Below are 20498 nucleotides of genomic sequence, written 5' to 3' on the forward strand. Positions count from 1 at the left end.
GGCCCTTTGGCCCAACAAGTCCACACTGACCCGCTGAAGCGCAACCCACCCAGACCTATTCCCCTATTTAGATTTCTTACAGTGTGGAAACAGACCCTTCGGCCCAACAAGTCCACACTGACGTGCAACCCACCCAGACCCATTCCCCTACATTTACCCCTTCACCTAACACTACAGACAATTTAGCATGGCCAATTCACCTAACCTGCACATTTTTGGATTGTGGGCGGAAACTGGAGCACCCAGAGGAAACCCATGCAGACACGGGGAGAATGTGCAAACTCCACACAGAGAGTCGCCTGAGGCGGGAATTAAACCCGGGTCTCTGGCGCAGTGCCACCCACATTTTTTCTTAAATGAAGATTTTTATCCTCCTGCAATATATTGTGACTCCTGACTGCAACCCCTTGCTGTTTGTTACAATATCTAACAATTTTAGGGCCTGAGCATGTTTTTCTCCATATCCTCACCCCAACCCCACACTCCAGGCCTTGTCATCACATGGACAGCTACTATAAATAACCCATTGTCAACCACTAAGGGTCCCCATTAACGGCTAGTCATTCTCTCATGTTAACCTTCACCCATTTATTTAACAGCCCAACTCTCTCTGTCTCTGGGCTCCATCTCCACCAACTCTTCCAGCAGTTTCTGATTTTGATTTAAGGGTCAATAGCTGTGCAGGATTGAAAGTCTTTGCTTTGCAGAGATAAAAAGGGAACTCAGCTCAGCTGCGAGTTCTCAGTATTCCAAAACTACTACGTAAATGAGGACTACAAATGCTTATTATAGTTGTTTTTAGAAATTACTGCTCAAGTGTTGAACTTCCTGTTTGAACTAGTTGTTAATCTGCAGCTATAATGGCCTTGCTGACCTATCAAATACAAAATGAAAAAGGAGGCTGCTACAAAGTTGTGTGGTTAAAATATATTTAATTAAATTAGATAAACTTTTTTCTGGAACTGGAAAATGTTAAACTAATCTCATAGCAAACATGAAATTAAGTTCATATGTTTGAAAATGATGCTGAAGCCAGTGAACTACAGATGTGTTTCCTCAAAACTCATGTTATCTGGCATCATTCTAAGTATTTACGGTACCATATATCTATCTATTTGCAAATTCCACTTTTGCGTCCATGCATCTGAATTCTATGATAACGTTAAATGGTTTGGTTGTGCGATCATGAACAATTAAAAAATTCTTCAAATAGGTTTCCCTCCAAACTAAAGGTAGAGTTATCAGATGTGATGACAATTTCAAAAGGATTAAAGGCTTTTATACATCAGATCATTTGGTCAATCGCCTGCATCCTTCCTGTTGTTTTGGTAGAATGTGCAACACCCGGAACATCTCAGCAGCCATGGTGGATAAATCAAATCTCCTACAGAAGACATGTTTCAGTTGATCTGATGGAAAAGTACCATATGCCCCCCCATACACAGACACAACATTAATACTACGTCAGTCATTTCCGACTTACAAGCAATATGGTCCAGGATCTAGGTTTTAATACAACTTGATAATTATATTGATTTACATGAAAACAAAGTTTGAACGATGGTCTGCACTGTGTCTAATACAACATAAAACCTAGACTAAATGAACAAGTTGGAGCATCAGACTTAAACTACTCATGAACATGAATAAATGATGTATGCAATATAATAATTTATCTAATAACAGAGCATTCAACACTCAAAATTTACCAAGAAAGGTTATAACTCATAATCAAAAATTTCAATATTACAAAATTCCATTATTCTCCACCAAATAGCAATCAAACCATATCCCTTCAAAACACGTTGTTATTCATTGTGGCGTCATCGTTGGTCAGAGGGATACAATTACCATACAATAAGTTTGTTTAAACAGTTTACATTGTAAATATGGAAGAATGATTTACAGTGGAAACATATAAAGAGACTTTGTTGAAGGAAGAAAATGGTTGGCAACTAAATGTTCCAGGAAACAGATGCTTCAAAACAGGACAGGGAGGGAAGTAAAAGGAGTTACACTGCTGGTGAGGAATGATGTCATGGCTGTGCTAAAGGAGGACACTATGGAGGGCTTGAGCAGTGAGGCATTATGGGTAGAGCTGAGAAATAAGAAGGGTGCAATTACATTGTTGGGACTGTACTACAGGGCTCCCAACAGTGAGCATGAGATAGAATAACAAATAGGTACACAGATTATGGAAAGATGGAGAGGCAACAGGGTGGTGGTGATGGAAGAGTTTAATTTCCCCGCCATAGACTGGCATACACTTAGTGTCAAAGGTCTGGATGGGGCAGAATTTGAAAGCAGCGTCCAGGAAAGTTTTCTAGAGCAGTATGTCAATAGTCTGACGAAGGAAGGGGCCATATTGCACCTGGTGCTGGGGAATGAGCCAGGCCAGGTGGTAGAAGTTGCAGTGGGAGATTTCTTTGGGAATAGTCACCACAATTCTGGAAGTTTTAGAATACTCGTAGATAAAGATGAGAGTAGTCCTAAGGGAAGAGTACAAAACTGGACCAAGGCCAATTATATCAAAATTAGGCAGGAGTTGGGAAATGTGGACTGGACACAACTATTTGAAGGAAAGTCCACATTTGATATGTGGGAGGCTTTCAAAGATAGGTTGAAGATAGTGCAGGCTTGGCACGTCCCTTTGAAAACAAGAGATTGGAAAGGCAAAATTCGTGAACCATGGATGAAAAGAGAAATTGTGCGACTAGCCAAGAGGAAAAGGGAAGCGTACATAAGGTCCAGGCAGCTAAGAACAGAATGGGCCCTGGCAGAATATTGGAAAAGTAGAATCAGTCTTAAACGAGGAATCAAGTGGGTTCAAAGGAGTCATGAAATGACTTTAATGAGCAGAATTAAGGAGAATTCCAAGGCCTTTTATTCATATAAGAGGCAAGAGGGTAACTAGAGAAAGGGTTGGTCCACTAAAGGATACAGAAGGAAGGTTGTGTATCGAACCTGAGAAAATGGGTGAGATTCTTGATGATTATTTTGCAATAGCGTTCACTGAGGAGAGGAACATGATTAATCTTGAGATTAGAGGTAGAAGTTTGATTAGTCTTGATCACGTTGACATAAGGAGGGAAGACATGTTGGGTAGGCTAAAGTATATTAAGGTGGACAAATCCCCAAGACCGGGTGGGATCTAATCCAGGTTGCTGAGGGAGGCGAGAGAGGAAATAGCTGGAGCCCTGACAGATATCTTTATAGCATCTTTAAATACAGGTGAGGTGCCAGAGGACAGGCGAGTTGCTAACGTTGTCTCCCTGTTCAAGAAGGGTAGTAGGGATATTCCAGGTAACTATAGACCAGTGAGCCTGATGTCAGTGGTGGGAAAGTTGCTGCAGAAGGTACTAAGCAATAAAATCTATTTATATTTGGAAAAAAATGGGCTTATCAGTGATAGGCAATATGGTTTTGTGCGGGGCAGATCATGTCTTACCAACTTAATGGAGTTCTTTGAACAAGTGACCAAGTTGATAAATGATGAAGGCTTGTAGATGTCATATACATGGACATTGGTAAGGCGTTTGATAAGGTTCCCATGGTAAACTAATGGAGAAAGTGAAGTCACATGGTGTTCAGGGTGTTCTAGCTAGGTGGATAAAGAACTGGTTGAGCAACAAGAGACAGAGAGTAGTAGTTGAAGGGAGTTGTTCGTAATGGAGAAAAGTGAGTAGTGTTGTTTCACAGAAATTAGTGTTGGGGGCCACTGTTGTATGTCTTATACATAAATGATCTGGAAAAGGGCATTGCTGGTCTGATCAGTAAGTTTGCAGATGACACGAAGATTGGTGGAGAAGCAGAAAGCATAGGGGACTGTCAAAGAATGCAGGAGAATATAGATAGACTGGAGAGTTGGGCGGAGAAGTGGCAGATGGAGTTCAATCCGGGCAAATGTGAGGTGACTCATTTTGGGAAGTCTAATTCTAGAGTGAACTGTACTGTAAAGGGAAGATCCTTGGGAAAAGTTGATGAGCAGAGAGATCTGGGAGTTCAGGTCCATTGTACCCTGAAGGTGGCTGCACAGGTGGATAGAGTGGTCAAGAAGGCATATGGTATGCCTGCTTTCATTGGACGGGGCATTGAGTATAAGAGCTGGCAGATCATGTTAAAATTGTACAAGACATTGGTTTGGCCGCATTTAGAATACTGTATACAGTTCTGGGTGCCACATTACCAAAAGGCTGTGGACGCTTTGGAGAGGGTGCACAGAAGGTTTACGAGGAAGTTAGCTGGTATGGAAGGTGCTAGCTATGAAGAGAGGTTGAGTAGGTTAGGATTGTTTTCATTAGAAAAAAGGAGATTGACGGGGACCTGATTCAGGTTTACAAAATCATGAAGGGTATAGACAGGGCGGATAGAGATGAGCTTTTTCCCAGGGTGAGGGATTCAATAACAAGAGATCACGTGTTCAAGGTGAGAGGTGAGAAGTTTAAGGGGGATACACATAGCAAGTACTTTACACAGAGGGTGGTAGGTGCCTGGAAGGCGTTGCCAGCCGAGGTGGTTAGAGGCAGGCACGGTAGATTCATTTAAGGTGCGTCTGGACAGATGCATGAGCAGGTGGGGAGCAGAGGGATACAGATGCTTAGGAATTGGGTGATAGGTTTAGAGACTGGATTTGGACTAGCTCAGGCTTGGAGGGCTGAAGGGTCTGTTCCTGGGCTGTAAATTTCCTTTGTTCTTTGTTCGATTAGCTGATTCCCCAGTCTGATGAATGACAAAAGATGGAATGAGTTAGCTTAAAGCTCAAGGTCTCTAAAGCCCCATCCAGAGCATTCAACAAGAAAAATAAAGAAAACACAAAACCACTTTTCACACTTTTAGGCTTAAAATAATACAGTTTAAAAAACTGTTTCAGGTAATATCCCAACTCACTGAAGCCACAGTATCTCCTGAGGACTGATGATTAGGTGCACACCACCTAGTTCTATCAGCCACACTGGCTCCTGCCCACCAACTGTTCCATTTTAATATTCTCAGACACAGTAAAAGCTATCCATTGCCAATTACTTATTCCTTTATCTATCACCTCTTTCAGTCCGGTTAGCTTTTGTGAACTATGCATATTTCCGATTCTGGCCTCAGGCACTCACTTCCACTTGCTTCTCTCCCATCAAGGTTTTAAAATAATTTCCTCCTTAAGCCTCTCCAGCATTCTCTTCTCCCTTACAACACTTTGTACGAGCTTTTGCTTTGATTATGTTTTTGGTCATCTATGTAATGATTTTAGTTTTTAATGCAGTGTCCCTTTTTTTTTGACTGTTTATGCTTTTGTGAAGTGCCTTCGATGTTAACTGCGTTAAATAGATACAAAATCAATACAAGCTGCTGCTCTACACCACTGCATTTCATGAGATTCATAGATAAACAGAGAGGTATACAATCCTTGTGTTCCCAAAAAATAGCTAGTACATAGTTTTGTTATGAACTATATTCATTATTGTAATATGAGGAAAGATGACAGCTATATTAATACATCAAAGCACCAGGAACAGTCCCTAAAAAATGACAAAATAATCTGTTGTGATGGGGTTGGTCTATTCATGCCACCAAGAGAACTTCCTCCTGGAGGATCTGTTATGGCTTGCTTTACCATTTTATCTTGTCGAAAGAAAACGAAACCATCAAATTAGTATAGCTATTTCCATATACACCTGCTTAAAATATAGCTAAAGCAACAGTTATAATACATAGCAATGCTTGTAGCAATCACTTAATCTGGACACATCAATCCAAAGATAAAAAATACTCACTGAAATTTTTAACAAGAGTATTGTGACTTGCTGCACCTGACAATATCACATATCTCGGTTATATTTATTTGTACTATTCAGTGTTACTGTTTCACCAATAGGCCGAGTATATTTTACCCACAAGGTTCTGGTGTTGGCTTCCAGCTTTTCAAGTGGCAAGTAAAAGGAAGGAATTAGATCTGCAGGCTGTATCACTATATTCCAAGATGTCAACAGAGTAGGACACTTTAGCCAGAGTTCATTCTCTCTGCCCATTTCTTTCTCCCTTACAGAACATAGAACAATACAGTGCAGAACAGGCCCTTCGGCCCTCGATCTGTGAACTATTCTCAGCTCATCCCCCTACACCTTCCCATCATCATTCACATGCTTATCCAAGAATTTTTTAAATCTCCCAAATGTGGCTGAGTTAACTACATTAGCAGGCAGGGCATTCCATGCCCTTACCACTCTCTGGAGTAAAGAACCTGCCTCTGATATCTGTCTTAAATCGATCACCCTTCAATTTGTAGATGTGCCCCCTCGTACAAGCTAATGTCATCATCCTAGGAAATAGACTGTCACTATCCACCCTATCTAATCCTCTGATCATCTTGTATGTCTCTATTAAATCACCTCTTAGCCTTCTTCTATCCATTGAGAACAGACTCAAGTCTCTCAGCCTTTCCTCATAAGACCTTCCCTCCAGACCAGGCAACATCCTGGTAAATCTCCTCTGCACCTTTTCCAATGCTTCCACATCCTTCCCAAAATATGGCAACCAGAACTGTACACAATATTCCAAGAGTGGCCACACCAGCATTTTGTATAGTTGCAGCATGATTTTGTGGCTCTGGAACTCAATCCCTCTACAAATGAAACCTAACACACCATATGCCTTCTTAACAGCACTATCAACATGGGTGGCAACTTTCAGGGATCTATGTATGTGGACTCCAAGATCCCTCTGAACATCCACACTACCAAGAATCTTTCCATTGACCCAGTACTCTGCCTTCCTGTTATTCTTCCCAAAGTGAATCACCTCACATTTAGCTGCATTGAACTCCATTTGCCACCTCTCAGCCCAATTCTGCAGTTTATCCAAGTCCCCCTGCAACCTGTAACATTCTTCCAAACTGTCCACTACCTCACCAACTTTAGTGTCATCTGCAAATTTACTAATCCATCCACTTATGTCTGCGTTTAAGTCATTTATAAAAATGACAAACAGCAGTGGTCCCTTAACAGAGCCTTGTGGCACACCACTAGTAACCAGAATCCAGGCTGAATATTTTCTACCAACCACCACTCGCTGCCTTCTTTCAGAAAGCCAGTTTCTAATCCAAACTGCTAAATCACCCTCAATCTCACACCTCTGCATATTCTCCATCAGCCTACCATGTGGAACCTTATCAAAGGCTTTACTGAAGTCCATGTATACCACGTCAACTGCCCTACCCTCATCTACAATTTTGGTCACCTTCTCAAAAAACTCAGTGAGATTTGTGAGACACGACCTGCCCTTGATGAAACCATGTTGACTATCTGAAATCAAATTGTTGCTTGCTAGATGACTATAAATCTTATCTCTCATAATCCTTTCCAAAACATTTCCTACAACAGAAGGAAGGCTCACAGGTCTATTTTCTCTCTCTCGGAGTTTCCTTTCTTCACCCACAGCCTTAGCACTCGGTCGGTCAACAGCACGTAGCAGTATCTCTGCTCGGTCTCTCGGCAACTCATGGCGGACTCTCAGCACCTCGTGGTGGTTTCTTGACACGGTCTCTTGGCAGTCTATCGGCCCGGTCTCTCAGCAGCTTGTGGTAGTCTCTCTGCCCGGTCTCTCGGCCCAGCATAGTGGTGTCTCTGTGTGCAATTGGGTCCTGCCCAGGCATATTCTGGTGGCACCAGGAGGAAATCGAGAAGGCAATGGCAGCAGCACTGGCATTGCAGCCCACTGCAGGAAGAACAAGCGGTGAGGGAAGTGCCCCAGTATCTGCAGTGGTGGTATCGAGACCAAGCAGCTGAGGTCTTCCAGACAGCGTGATAAGAGAAAGACTCATCAAAGACTGTTGAACTTTTAACTTAATTCCTCCATCTTTTTCAGTTAAAATTAAGGATTTTAATGCTAACTATTATCTTACCCCTTCGTTTTTCTACTTATTCCATGAAGGTAATGCTAACTTTTTAAACTCTGTCCCTCTTACTACTTTGTACCTAGGCACCTCTGTGCCTCAGATGGCAGTGTGTGTTGTGACATTATATATATTTTATTGCCCTTCTGTACTTGAGTAAATGTGACAATAAAATCTCTAAAAATAAAAATCTAAATCTATTTCTGGTTTTGCTTGGACCTAGTAGGACATACATTTTGATAGTACACTTCTACTTCAACAGTAATTATTGCATTTCAAAATATTCTAAATGGTGATGAATGACAACACAAAACAGATAACATGATAACCAGTTAAGCAACCATTTGAGAATCATTCATCAATGTTACCTCCTAACTGGTATCAGGTGTGACACTTAGTGTATAAAGAAGGCAGGCAGATTGGAAAGGGAAATTACATGACAGAATTCTTATAATACAGACCAAGACAGGTGTGCCTACAAGTCTTTCCCAATTTAGCTGGAAGGTGAAACAAATAAATAACTTGGACCTAAAATAACAGATTAAAAGCTGCAGTTAAATAATACTAACTCACCATAGGCACAGCAATGAGGCATTGGGTAGGGGCATCCACTGTAAATTGATGAGATCTTGAGAAAAAGGGGATCTAAACAAAAACAAGCAAGAACTATTAAAACATTATAGCATGTTTACATAATAATTGCATTTATTTACCATATTTTCCATAGTTAATTATTCCAAAGCACTTCACAACATCATTAGCAAACAATACTTCAGAGTGGGCCAAATAAGTGAAATAGTAGTACTGACAAAGGTAAGATTTCAGGAACATTTTAGAAGGAGAATGGGAGTGTGGAAAAGAAATGAGAGAGATGTGCTAAACAAACATGTTATTTTCTTGTCAAGTGATGTCCCTTTAAGATCAAAGTGGGCTTGGTGGGGGGGATTCTGAAAAAGAAGGTTAACTGGCTTCCTGATTATGATATAATATGGTTCCAAAAAATGCTCGTGTGACCTGAAGTTGTAATGTAGATGTATAACTAAGAAGCGAAAGGTAAATATAAATCCATTTCCAGAGCATTTGGTTCAGTCAATGTTTGCTATTTGGTTGGTTAGAACACACAGAGTTTACACGAAGAGGAAAAAAGTAAGATTCTCTCCAAATGGAAAAGATTTCTATTTGGAAACAAATCTTCTAACAGATCCTGGTTTCGATGTAGGTCCCCAAGTGTAGTGCAGAGACTGTGATTGTGTGTTTATTTTGCTGTTGGAAAGAGTGGAGATTGGAAAACGGAAAGGGAAAGGGACAGTGGGTTGGATAAATCCTCCTGCCATTATCGGTGCTGTCAGAGTCCACTATATTTAAAGGAGTTACAGAAGGGAATTTCTGAAGAATCTGCATCAACAGGACCATCATGACCCAAGTGAGTGGGCTTGTAGATAGGTATGTTGTCAATGAGAACAGTGTTCAGAGACTTCTGATGGAACCCAAAAGGCAAAACTATTAGATAGGAAGAGCTGGAAAGACAGAAACTGAACATTTGTGTGGCATGATGGAGGATGGGAAAAATTTCTGGCTGTAACAGATTTGAAGTATTTTAGGTGTTGGAGGTGATTTCCTCGAATTCCAGGAGCAGCAATTAGCTTTTTTGTTTGCTGTTGCATTGTTTTGGAACTTTGGGAAAAAAAAGCCAAAACAACAGCAGTTTTAAAAGAGAGAGGAACAGACAAATGGTCAGGTCAGTGCAGGAAGAGGGAGAGAGGAGGAGTAGGGGGCGGGGAAGATAGAGAGAGAGAGAGAAAAAAACCCACACTTAACTGACAAGCAGTGAACCTGCACAGTTACTGCCTTTGCTGTTTGAATTCATGTATCGCTGGACATCGGAGTGCATCTGGGAAAATTAACAAACAGTGGAATTCACAACTAATCTTGGAGGAGCCTATTTGGGAGAGGTCACAGCACAGAAACAGATAAGTGAATATTTTTAAGAGTGGCCTTACAGCAAGTCTGCAGTAGTGAGTAGAGTGGGTTCTTTCTTGCTTATATGTTTTATTGAGATATGTCTCTCCATTAAACTTAAACATATATGCCCTACGTATTAAGTTAGCCTGGAGCAGTGTTTTGGGAGAGGAATAAGACAGTACTATTTTCTGACTCTATAGATTGAAAGGAGCAAAAATGGCCTTTAGTAGAGTGATATGCTCTTCTTGTCAGAAGTTGGAGTTTAACGAGAATTTACGGGTTACTGAGGATTACATCTGCAATAAATGCCATTGGTTGCGAATCTTATCAGATTGAATGGAATGGTTGGAGAGACAGTTAGAGGCAAAGAGGAATTTACTAGAGCAAGGGGATGTAATGGATGGCAGTTATAGGAAGGGAGAAAAGTTGCAGATACAGTCAAATAGATGTGTTAATTCCAAGAAAGGTAAGAGAGGTAGGCAGGTAGTGCAGGCTATCCTATTTCAAACAAGTATGCTGTTTTGGAAGAATGTAGGGGGTGATGGATTCTCGGGGGAATGCAGCACGAGCAGCCAAGCTTCTGGTATTGAGACCGGCTCTAACACAATGAGGGGTATGTCGGATTCCAAGAGATTCATTGTGTTAGGAGATTCTCTAGTCCAACGCAGAGACAGACATTTCTGTGGCCAGCAGCGAAAAATCAAAATGGTGTGTTGCCTCCCTGGTGTCAGGATCAAGGATGTCTCAGAGAGGATGCAGAATGTTCTCACGGGGGAGAGGGACCAGCAGGAGGTCATTGTCCACATTGGAACCAACGACATAGGAAGGGAAAAGAATGAGATTCTGAAGAGAGAATATAGAGAGTTAGACAGGAATTTAAAAAGGAGATCCTTGAGAGTAGTAATATCTGGATTACTCCCGGTGCTGTGAACTAGTAAATGTAGGAATAGAAGGATAGAGCAGATTAATGTGCGAATGAGGAGCTGGTGTATGGGAGAAGGATTCACATTTTTGGATAATTGGAATCTCTTCGGGGTAGAAGTGCCCTGTACAAGGAGGACGGATTGGACCTGAATTGGAAGGGGACTATTATGCTGGCAGGGAGATTTGCTAGAGCTGCTCAGGAGGATTGAAACTATTAAGGTGGGTTGGAAACTATTAAGGTGCTGGGACCCAAGGAGATAGTGAGGAAAGAGATCATTCTGAGAGTGGTACAGTTGATAAAAGAAGTGAGTCAAACAGTCAAGGCAGGCAGGGACAAAGCAGAGAACAAGATAGAACTGATAAATTAAATTAAATTAAACTTATTTCAATGCAAGAGGCCTAACAGGGAAGGCAAATGAACTCGGGGCATGGTTGGAAACATGAGACTGGGATATCATAGCAATTACAGAGCTCAGGGATGGACAGGACTGGTAGCTTAATGTTCCAGGACATACATGCTACAGGAAGGATAGAAAGGGAGGCAAGTGAGGAGGGGGAGTGGCATTTTTGATAAGGGATAGCATTACAGCTACACTGAGGGAGGATATTCTCGGAAATATATCCAGGGAGGTTATTTGGGTTGAATTGAGAAATAAGAAAGGGATGATCACCTCAATGGGATTGTATTATAGACCCCCCAATAGTCAGAGGAAAATTGAGAAACAAAGTTATGAGGAGACCTCAGTTATCTGTAAGAATAATAGTGTGGTTATGGCAGGGGATTTTAACTTTCCACTATGGGTCTGCCATAGTGTTAAAGGTTTAGATGGAGAGGAATTTGTTAAGTGTGTACAAGAAAATGATTCAGTGTATGGATGTACCAACTAGAGAAGGTGCAAAACCTGACCTACTCTTGGGAAATAAGGCAGGGCAGGTGACGGAGGTGTCAGTGGGGGAGCAATTCAGGGCCAGCGATCACAACTCTACTAGTTTTAAAATAGCAATGGAAAAGGATAGATCAGATCTAAAAGTTGAAGTTCTAATTTGGAGGAAGGCTAATTTTGATGGTATTAGGCAAGAACTTTCAAAAGCTGATTGGGGCAGATGCTCGCAGGTAAAGGGACAGCTGCAAAATGGGAAGCCTTCAGAAATTAGATAACGAGAATCCAGAGAAAGTATATTCCTGTCAGGGCGAAAGGGAAGGCTAGTAGGTATAGGGAATGCTAGATGACTAAAGAAATTAAGGGTTTGGTTAAGAAAAAGAAGGAAGCATTTGTCAGGTATAGACAGGATAGATCGAGTGAATCCTTACAAGAGTATAAAGGCAGTAGGAGTATACTTAAGAGGGAAATCAGGAGGGCAAAAAGGGGACATGAGATAGCTTTGGCAAATAGAATTAAGGAGAATCCAAAGGGTTTTTACAAATATATTAAGGACAAAAGGGTAAGTAGGGAGAGAATAGGGCCCCTCAAAGATCAGCAAGGTGGCCTTTGTGTGGAGCCGCAGGAGATGGGGGAGATACTAAATGAGTATTTTGCATCAGTGTTTACTGTGGACATAAAAGATATAGAATATAGGGGAATAGATGGTGACATCTTGCAAAATGTCCATTTACAGAGGAGGAAGTGCCAGATGTCTTGAAACAGGTAAAGGTGGATAAATCCCCAGGACCTGATCAGGTGTACCGTAGAACTCTGTGGGAAGCTAGGGAAGTAATTGCTGGGCCTCTTGCTGAGATATTTGTATCATTGATAGTCACTGGTGAGGTGCCGGAAGACTGGAGGTTGGCTAATGTGGTGCCACTGTTTAAGAAGGGCGGTAAGGACAAGCCAGAGACCTATGAGCCTGACATTAGTGGTAGGCAAGTTGTTGGAAGGACTCCTGTGGGACAGGTTGTACATGTATTTGGAAACGCTGAAAATGTGTTGCCGGAAAAGTGCAGCAGGTCAGGCAGCATCCAAGGAGCAGGAGAATTGACGTTTCGGGCATGAGCCCTTCTTCAGGAATGAGGAAAATGTGCCAAGCAGGCTAAGATACAAGGTAGGGAGGAGGGACTTGGGGAAGGAGCGTTGGAAATGCGATAGGTGGAAGGAGGTCAAGGTGAGGGTGATAGGCCAGAGTGGGGGTGGGGCAGGGAGGTCAGGAAGAAGATTGTAGGTTAGGAAGGTGGTGCTGAGTTCGAGGGATGGGACTGAGACAAGGTGGGGGGAGGGGAAATGAGGAAACTGGAGAAATTTGAGTTCATCCCTTGTGGTTGGAGGGTTCCTATGCAGAAGATGAGGCGCTCTTCCTCCAACCGTCGTGTTGCTATGGTCTGGCGATGGAGGAGTCCAAGGGCCTGCATGTCCTTGGTGGTTGGGAGGGTGAGTTGAAGTGTTGAGCTACTGGGTGGTTGGGTTGGTTGGTCCGGGTGTCCCAGAGGTGTTCTCTGAAACGTTCCGCAAGTAGGCGGCCTGTCTCCCCAATATAGAGGAGGCCAAATCGGGTGCAGCGGATGCAGTAAATGATGTGTGTGGAGGTGCAGGTGAATTTGTGGCGGATATGGAAGGATCCCTTGGGGCCTTGGACGAAAGTAAGGGGGGAAGTGTGGGCGCAAGTTTTGCATTTCTTGCAGTTGTAGGAGAAGGTGCCGGGAGTGGAGGTTGGGTTGGTGGGGGTGTGGACCTGATGAGGGAGTCACAGAGGGAGTGGTCTTTTTGGAAACCTGATAGGGGAGGGGAGGGCAATATATCCCTGGTGGTGGGGTCCGTTTGGAGGTGGTGGAAATGACGATGGATGATATGTGGGTGGCACGGTGGCACAGTGGTTAGCACTGCTGCCTCACAGCGCCAGAGATCAGGGTTCAATTCCCGCCTCAGGTGACTAACTGTGTGGAGTTTGCACGTTCTCCCCGTGTCTGCGTGGGTTTCCTCCGGGTGCTCCGGTTTCCTCCCACAGTCCAAAGATGTGCAGGTCAGGTGAATTGGCCATGCTAAATTGCCCGTAGTGTTAGGTAAGGGGTAAATGTAGGGGTATGGGTGGGTTGCGCTTCGGCGGGGCGGTGTGGACTCGTTGGGCCGAAGGGCCTGTTTCCACACTGTAAGTAATCTAATCTAATCTTATATGATGCATATGGTGGTTGGTGGCGTGGTAGGTGAGGACCAGTGGAGTTTTGTCCTGGTGGCAATTGGAGGGGCAGGGCTAAAGGGCGGAGGAGCGCGAAGTGGAGGAGATGCGGTGGAGAGCATCGTTGATCACGACTGGGGGGAAATTGTGGTCTTTGAAGAAGGAGGCCATCTGGGTTGTACGGTATTGGAACTGGTCCTCCTGGGAGCAGATGCAGCGGAGGCGAAGGAATTGGGAATATGGGATGGCGTTTTTACAGGGGGCAGGTTGGGAGGAGGTGTAGTCTAGGTAGCTGTGGGAGTCGATCGGTTTATAGTAAATGTCCGTGTTGATTCGGTCACCTGAGATAGAAATGGAGAGGTCTAGGAAGGGGAGGGAGGAGTCTGAGATGGTCCAGGTAAATTTGAGGTTGGGGTGGAAGGTGTTGGTAAAGTGGATGAACTGTTCAACCTCCTCGTGGGAGCACGAGGCAGCGCTGATACAATCATCGATGTAGCGGAGGAAAAGGTGGGGAGTGGTGCCAGTGTAGCTGCAGAAGATGGACTGTTCCACATATCCTACGAAGAGGCAGGCATAGCTGGGGCCCATGCGGGTGCCCATGGCTACTCCTTTGGTTTGGAGGAAGTGGGAGGATTGGAAAGAGAAGTTGTTCGGAGTGAGGACCAGTTCAGTCAGTCGAAGGAGGGTGTCAGTGGAAGGGTACTGGTTGGTACAGCAGGAAAGGAAGAAGCGGAGGGCTTTGAGTCCTTCATGATGGCGGATGGAAGTGTACAGGGACTGGATGTCCATGGTGAAGATAAGGTGTTGGGGACCGGGGAAGTGAAAATCATGGAGGAGGTGGAGGGCGTGGGTGGTGTCCCAAACGTAGGTGGGGAGTTCTTGGACTAAGGGGGACAGGACCGTGTCGAGGTATGCAGAGATGAGATTGGTGGGGCAGGAGCAGGCTGAGACAATGAGTCGGCCGGGTCAGTCAGGTTTGTAGATTTTGGGTAGGAGGTAGAAACGGGCGGTGTGGGGTTGTGGGACTATGAGGTTGGAGATGGTGAATGGGAGATCCCCTGAGGTGATGAGGTTATGGATGGTCTGGGAGATGATGGTTTGGTGGTGGGAGGTGGGGTCATGGTCAAGGGGGCAGTAGGAGGAGATGTCCGCAAGCTGGCGTTTAGCCTCAGCGGTGTAAAGGTCAGTACGCCAAACTACTACCGTGCCTCCCTTGTCTGCCGGTTTGATAGTGAGGTTGGGGTTGGAACGGAGGGAGTGGAGGGCTGCACATTCCGAGGGTGAGTGGTTGGAGTGGGTGAGAGCGCGAGCTGGCAAGGACTGATACGGGATAGTCAACATGGCTTTGTGCGTGGGAAATCATGTCTTACAAACTTGATGGAGTTTTTTGAAGTAGTCACAAAGAGGATTGATGAGGGCAGAGCAGTAGATGTGATCTATAAGGACTTAAGGTATTTGACAAGGTTCCCCATGGGAGACTAGTTAGCAAGGTTAGGTCTCATGGAACACAGGGAGAACTAGCCATTTGGATACAGAACTGGCTAAAAGGTAGAAGACAGAGGGTGGTGGTAGTAGGTTGTTTTTCAGACTGGAGGCCTGTGACCAGTGGAGTGCCACAAGGATCAGTGCTGGTCGACTACTTTTTGTCATTTATATAAATGATTTAGATGTGAGCATAGAAGAATAGTTAGCAAGTTTGCAGATGACAACAAAATTGGAGGTGTAGTGGACAGCGAAAAGGTTACCTCAGATTATAATGGGATCTTGAATCAGATGGGCCAATGGGCTGAGAAGTGGTGGATGAGTTTAATTCAGATAAATGTGAGGTGCTGCATTTTGGGAAAGCAAATCTTAGCAGGATGTATACGCTTAATGGTAAGGTCCTAGGGAGTGTTGCTGAACAAAGCGACCTTGGAGTGCAGGTTCATAGCTCTTTGAAAGTAGAGTCGCAGGTAGATAGGATAGTGAAGAAGGTGTTTGGTATGCTTTTCTTTACTGGTCAGAGTATTGAGTACAGGAGTTGGGAGGTCAAGTTGCGGCTGTACAGGACATTATTCCAACAGTGACTTAAACATTGTGTGCAATTCTGGTCTCCTTCCTATCGGAAGCTTGTTGCGAAACTTGAAAGGGTTTGGAAAGATTTACAAGGGTTGGAGGATTTGAGTTATAAGGAGAGGTTGAATAGGCGAGGGCTGTTTTCCCTGGAATGTCAGAGTCCAGAACTAGAGGGCATAGGTTTGGGGTGAGAGGGGAAAGATATAAAAGAGACCTAAGGGGCAACTTTTTCACACAGAGGGTGGTGCATGTGTGGAATGGGCTGCCAGAGGAAGTGGTGGAGGCTGGTACAATTGCAACATTTAAAAGACATCTGGATGAGTATATGAATAGGAAGAGTTTAGGGGGATATGGGCTGGGTGCCGGCAGGCGGGACTAGATTCGGATGGGATACCTGGTCGGTGTGGACAAGTTGGACCGAAGGGTCCGTTTTCATGCTGTACATCTCTATGACTCTAAGTAATGAGTGCCTACAACTACATGAAATATATCTGATTCTTTGATTATTTAAAGTGAAATTTTGCCTCTTTACCTTTATTCAAACATCATTTTCCTTTTCATCAAAGTTTGAACAATTGTTTGCTTGTTGGTTTGTTACAGTAAAAATGTTAAAAGTCAACATTTTATCTATTGCTTTCTTTCCATTGTCTTCATGGGGATCTCTTTTTTAAGAAAATGTTAATGTCATCATGGGGATGGTAACATTATCTGCGTCCAACTGTTCAGTCAGCAAGTGGAGTGTTTACTTTTTAAAAAAAGCCTCGCAAGTTCATAGCTTTTCAGCTATTTTCTTTGAATAATTATTAACATTTTTTGAACAAAATGCTGATATTGTATTAAGTCTACTAATCTATACTCGAGTGTTCCAGCTTGTTTGTACTGGGGCCTATTGCTGTCATCAACTTTCTTGACCACACTGCAGCAATGTCTTATCTGGAATGGTGTAACCAGAATTTGCTTGCAACAGGCGGGTTGACGTCAGAGCAAGTTATCTAGCTAGTTCCATTCTCATTGCACTTTATACATAGTCTTCACTTTTTCCCTTTTTAACATTTATTCAGTTCTCTTTTAAAACCGTTCATCAATTCTTTTCCCAAGACTGTTTCTGGTCAGAAAAAAGCAGATCAGAGTTTGGGAATTCTGCAGTCAGTAGCTAATCTCCTGAGTCCCCAGATTCTGTCCACTATCTGCAAAGCTCAAATAAGACCATAAGACCATAAGACCATAAGACATAGGAGTGGAAGTAAGGCCATTCGGCCCATCGAGTCCACTCCGCCATTCAATCATGGCTGATGCGCATTTCAGCTCCACTTACCAGCATTCTCCCCGTAGCCCTTAATTCCTCTAGACAACAAGAACCTATCAATCTCGGCCTTGAAGACATTTAGCGTCCCGGCTTCCACTGCACTCCGTGGCAATGAATTCCACAGGCCCACCACTCTCTGGCTGAAGAAATGTCTCCGCATTTCTGTTCTGAAATGACCCCCTCTAATTCTAAGGCTGTGTCCACGGGTCCTAGTCTCCTCGCCTAACAGAAACAATTTCCTAGCATCCACCTTTTCCAAGCCATGTATTATTTTGTACGTCTCTATTAGATCTCCCCTTAATCTTCTAAACTCCAACGAATACAATCCCAGTATCCTCAGCCGTTCCTCATATGCTAGACCTGTCATTCCAGGGATCATCCGTGTGAATCTCCGCTGGACACGTTCCAGTGCCAGTATGTCCTTCCTGAGGTGTGGGGACCAAAACTGGACACAGTACTCCAAATGGGGCCTAACCAGAGCTTTATAAAGTCTTAGTAGTACATCAGGGATGTGATGAGATAGTCACCACTTGCCAGAGTTGATACAGCTCCATTAACACTCAAGAAGATCAATACCATCTCACTTGATAGGTACCCCATTCACTGCCTTAAACATTCACTCCTAATACAGGAGCACAGTGGCAGCAGTGTACCTTACACAACATGCATTTCAGAATCTGTTGACAGCAATTTCCAAACTTGGATTTGGATAGTTCACTGCCATCAATCATCCTGTCCGTGTGCTGAGCCTTGTGCCTTTCTAATTATTCATCACCCAGAAAGACAAGGTCAGCATGGGACCATGACCACAAGAAGAATAGCAAGGAAGTGCCCTATCCCAATCGCAACCCAATAGTAGAGATGTTTCCCAAATTCTCCTTCATTCTTTGGATAAAGAGCTTAGCTTTTCAAAGAGTCCATTTCCTTTAGTATCTTAACTAAAGATACTCTCAACTTTGAGACTGTGGTTACTAACAGTACGGTGCTTACGCCCTACTGCGGGTTTCAACTGCAATCCAACTCAATTAGTAGAGCAATGGGATAGGTCATTTACATCGTGAGTCTTCCAGTGACATCATGGCTGATGTGCAACATAGCCTTACATACCTTAAGAATCTATTTATTATTTGCTAAAGCTAAACCTCACTCCTTCAAGGTATTATGTCTGAATAGCCCACATTATTTGGAAACTAGGACTTTTAACCCTTCGATCCTAGACTTTCAGATAATAAAGTCCAGTGGGCCATTAGTCTGCTTTGATCATTTACCACACCAGTTCACAACTGGTTCAATTTGAGTAATAGAGATGCACAGCATGGAAACAGACCCTTTGGTCCAACCCGTCCATGCCGACCAGATATCCCAACTTAATCTAGTCCCACCTGCCAGCACCTAGCCCATATCCCTCCAAACCCTTCTTATTCATATACCCATCCAAATGCCTTTTAAATGTTGCAATTGTACCAGCCTCCACCACTTGTTCTGGCAGCTCATTCCATACACGTACCACCCTCTGGTCTCTTTTATATCTTTCCCCTCTCACCCTAAATCTATGCCCTCTAGTTCTGGACTCTCTGACCCCAGGGAAAAGACTTTGCCTATTTATCCTATCCATGACCTCATAATTTTGTAAACCTCTGTAAGGTTCCCCTCAGCCTCCGACACTCCAGGGAAAACAGCCCCAGCCTGTTCAGCCTTTCCCTGTAGCTCAAATCCTCCAGCCCTGGCAACATCCTTGTAAATCTTTTCTGAACCCTTTCAAGTTTCACAACATCTTTCCGATAGGAAGGAGACCAGAATTGCACGCAATATTCCAACAGTGGCTTAACCAATGTCTTGTACAGCTGCAACATGACCTCCCAACTCCTATACTCAATACTCTGACCGATAAAGGTAAGCATACCAAACGCCTTCTTCAATATGCTATCTACCTGTGACTCCACTTTCAAGGAGCTATGAACCAGCACTCCAAGGTCTCTTTGTTCAGCAACACTCCCTAGGACCTTACCATTAAGTGTATAAGTCCTGCTAAGATTTGCTTTCCCAAAATGCAGCACCTCACATTTATCTGAATTAAACTCCATCTGCCACTTCTCAGTCCATTGGCCCATCTGGCCAAGATCCTGTTGTAATCTGAGGTAACCCTCTTCGCTGTCCACTACACCTCCAATTTTGGTATCATCTGCAAACTTACTAATTGTACCTCTTATGCTTGCATCTAAATCATTTATGTAAATGATTAAAAGTAGAGGACCCAGCACCGATCCTTGTGGCACTCCACTGGTCACAGGCCTCCAGTCTGAAAAACAACCCTCCACCACTACCCTCTGTCTTCTACCTTTGAGCCAGTTCTATATCCAAATGGCTAGTTCTCCCTGTATTCTTTGTGATGAAACCTTGCTAACCAGTTTCCCATGGGAAACCTCATAGAACAACTGACTGAAGTCCGTATAGATCATGTCTATCGCTCTGCCCTCATCAATCCTCTTTGTTACTTCCTCAAAAAACCCAGTCGAGTTCATCCAGACTTAGAATCATCAATACTAAACAACAGATTTATAGAGTAGATATAAGATTTAATAATTTATTAATAATATATTAGCATTAGAAAAGCAAAGTAAAATCAATTAATGTCTTAAGATGAAAACCCAATCCTCTTTAACTCTAGTCCCACGCACACAAAGACAGACAGACTTTAGATATAAATCAAAACAGGAAAAATAAGTAAAGTGCAGCTGGCCAGTTCACTGAAAGCAGACTCCAAATTTTGCAATATCACTGGCACACAGGATTGTATCTTGCTTGGTTTCTGACAACAATGGTGCATGCAGATACCTTCTAATGGGATCACAAGAATATTAATTCTATTGTCCAAACTCCTAACAAGTTGGTAATGAGAGGATAACCAGAGAGCAATCAAAACCTCTGTTCTGCAGCTTTTGCAACACAATCCTTCTGACCTAACCACAGTTCAAAAACCAGTTCAAACTCTGGTTTCTCTTTGTTTTATTGGTTGTTTCTGAGGCCCTGTTACCATTCAAACATCTGCCATCTGTTTGAGCCTCTCCAGAGTCAGTGTCTATTGAGCACTTTTAACAAGAAGCAACCAGCAATTGACTTCCAGACCTGATGTCACAAACAAATGTTTGTACTTTTTTTTACTGCTCACAGTATAAAGTTCACATTTAGCTTACACTTCATATTTCCAAACCAAAAATGATATATAGAATTAAACAAAAACAAAAACTAAAATGAAGAAAGTAT

The 20498-nt window shown here is 43.3% G+C and overlaps 1 protein-coding gene across 11 annotated transcripts in view; it reads right to left on the reverse strand.

Moving 5' to 3' along the window:
* fam110b (family with sequence similarity 110 member B) overlaps positions 1-20498 on the reverse strand; it is a 216556-nt gene that overhangs the window by 88739 nt on the left and 107319 nt on the right. For 8 of the 11 annotated variants that reach the window (XR_011960757.1, XM_072571597.1, XM_072571603.1 and 5 more), the window contains one exon: positions 8456-8527. The gene's annotated coding sequence lies outside the window, so the exon portion shown is untranslated. Of the gene's footprint in view, positions 1-902; positions 4720-8455; positions 8528-9693; positions 9774-20498 lie in introns of those variants that run through there. The other 3 variants (XR_011960758.1, XR_011960756.1, XM_072571600.1) reach the window with 2 other exon arrangements.

Source organism: Chiloscyllium punctatum, chromosome 5 (assembly GCF_047496795.1).
Source record: "Chiloscyllium punctatum isolate Juve2018m chromosome 5, sChiPun1.3, whole genome shotgun sequence".
Taxonomy (NCBI): Eukaryota; Metazoa; Chordata; class Chondrichthyes; order Orectolobiformes; family Hemiscylliidae; genus Chiloscyllium; species Chiloscyllium punctatum.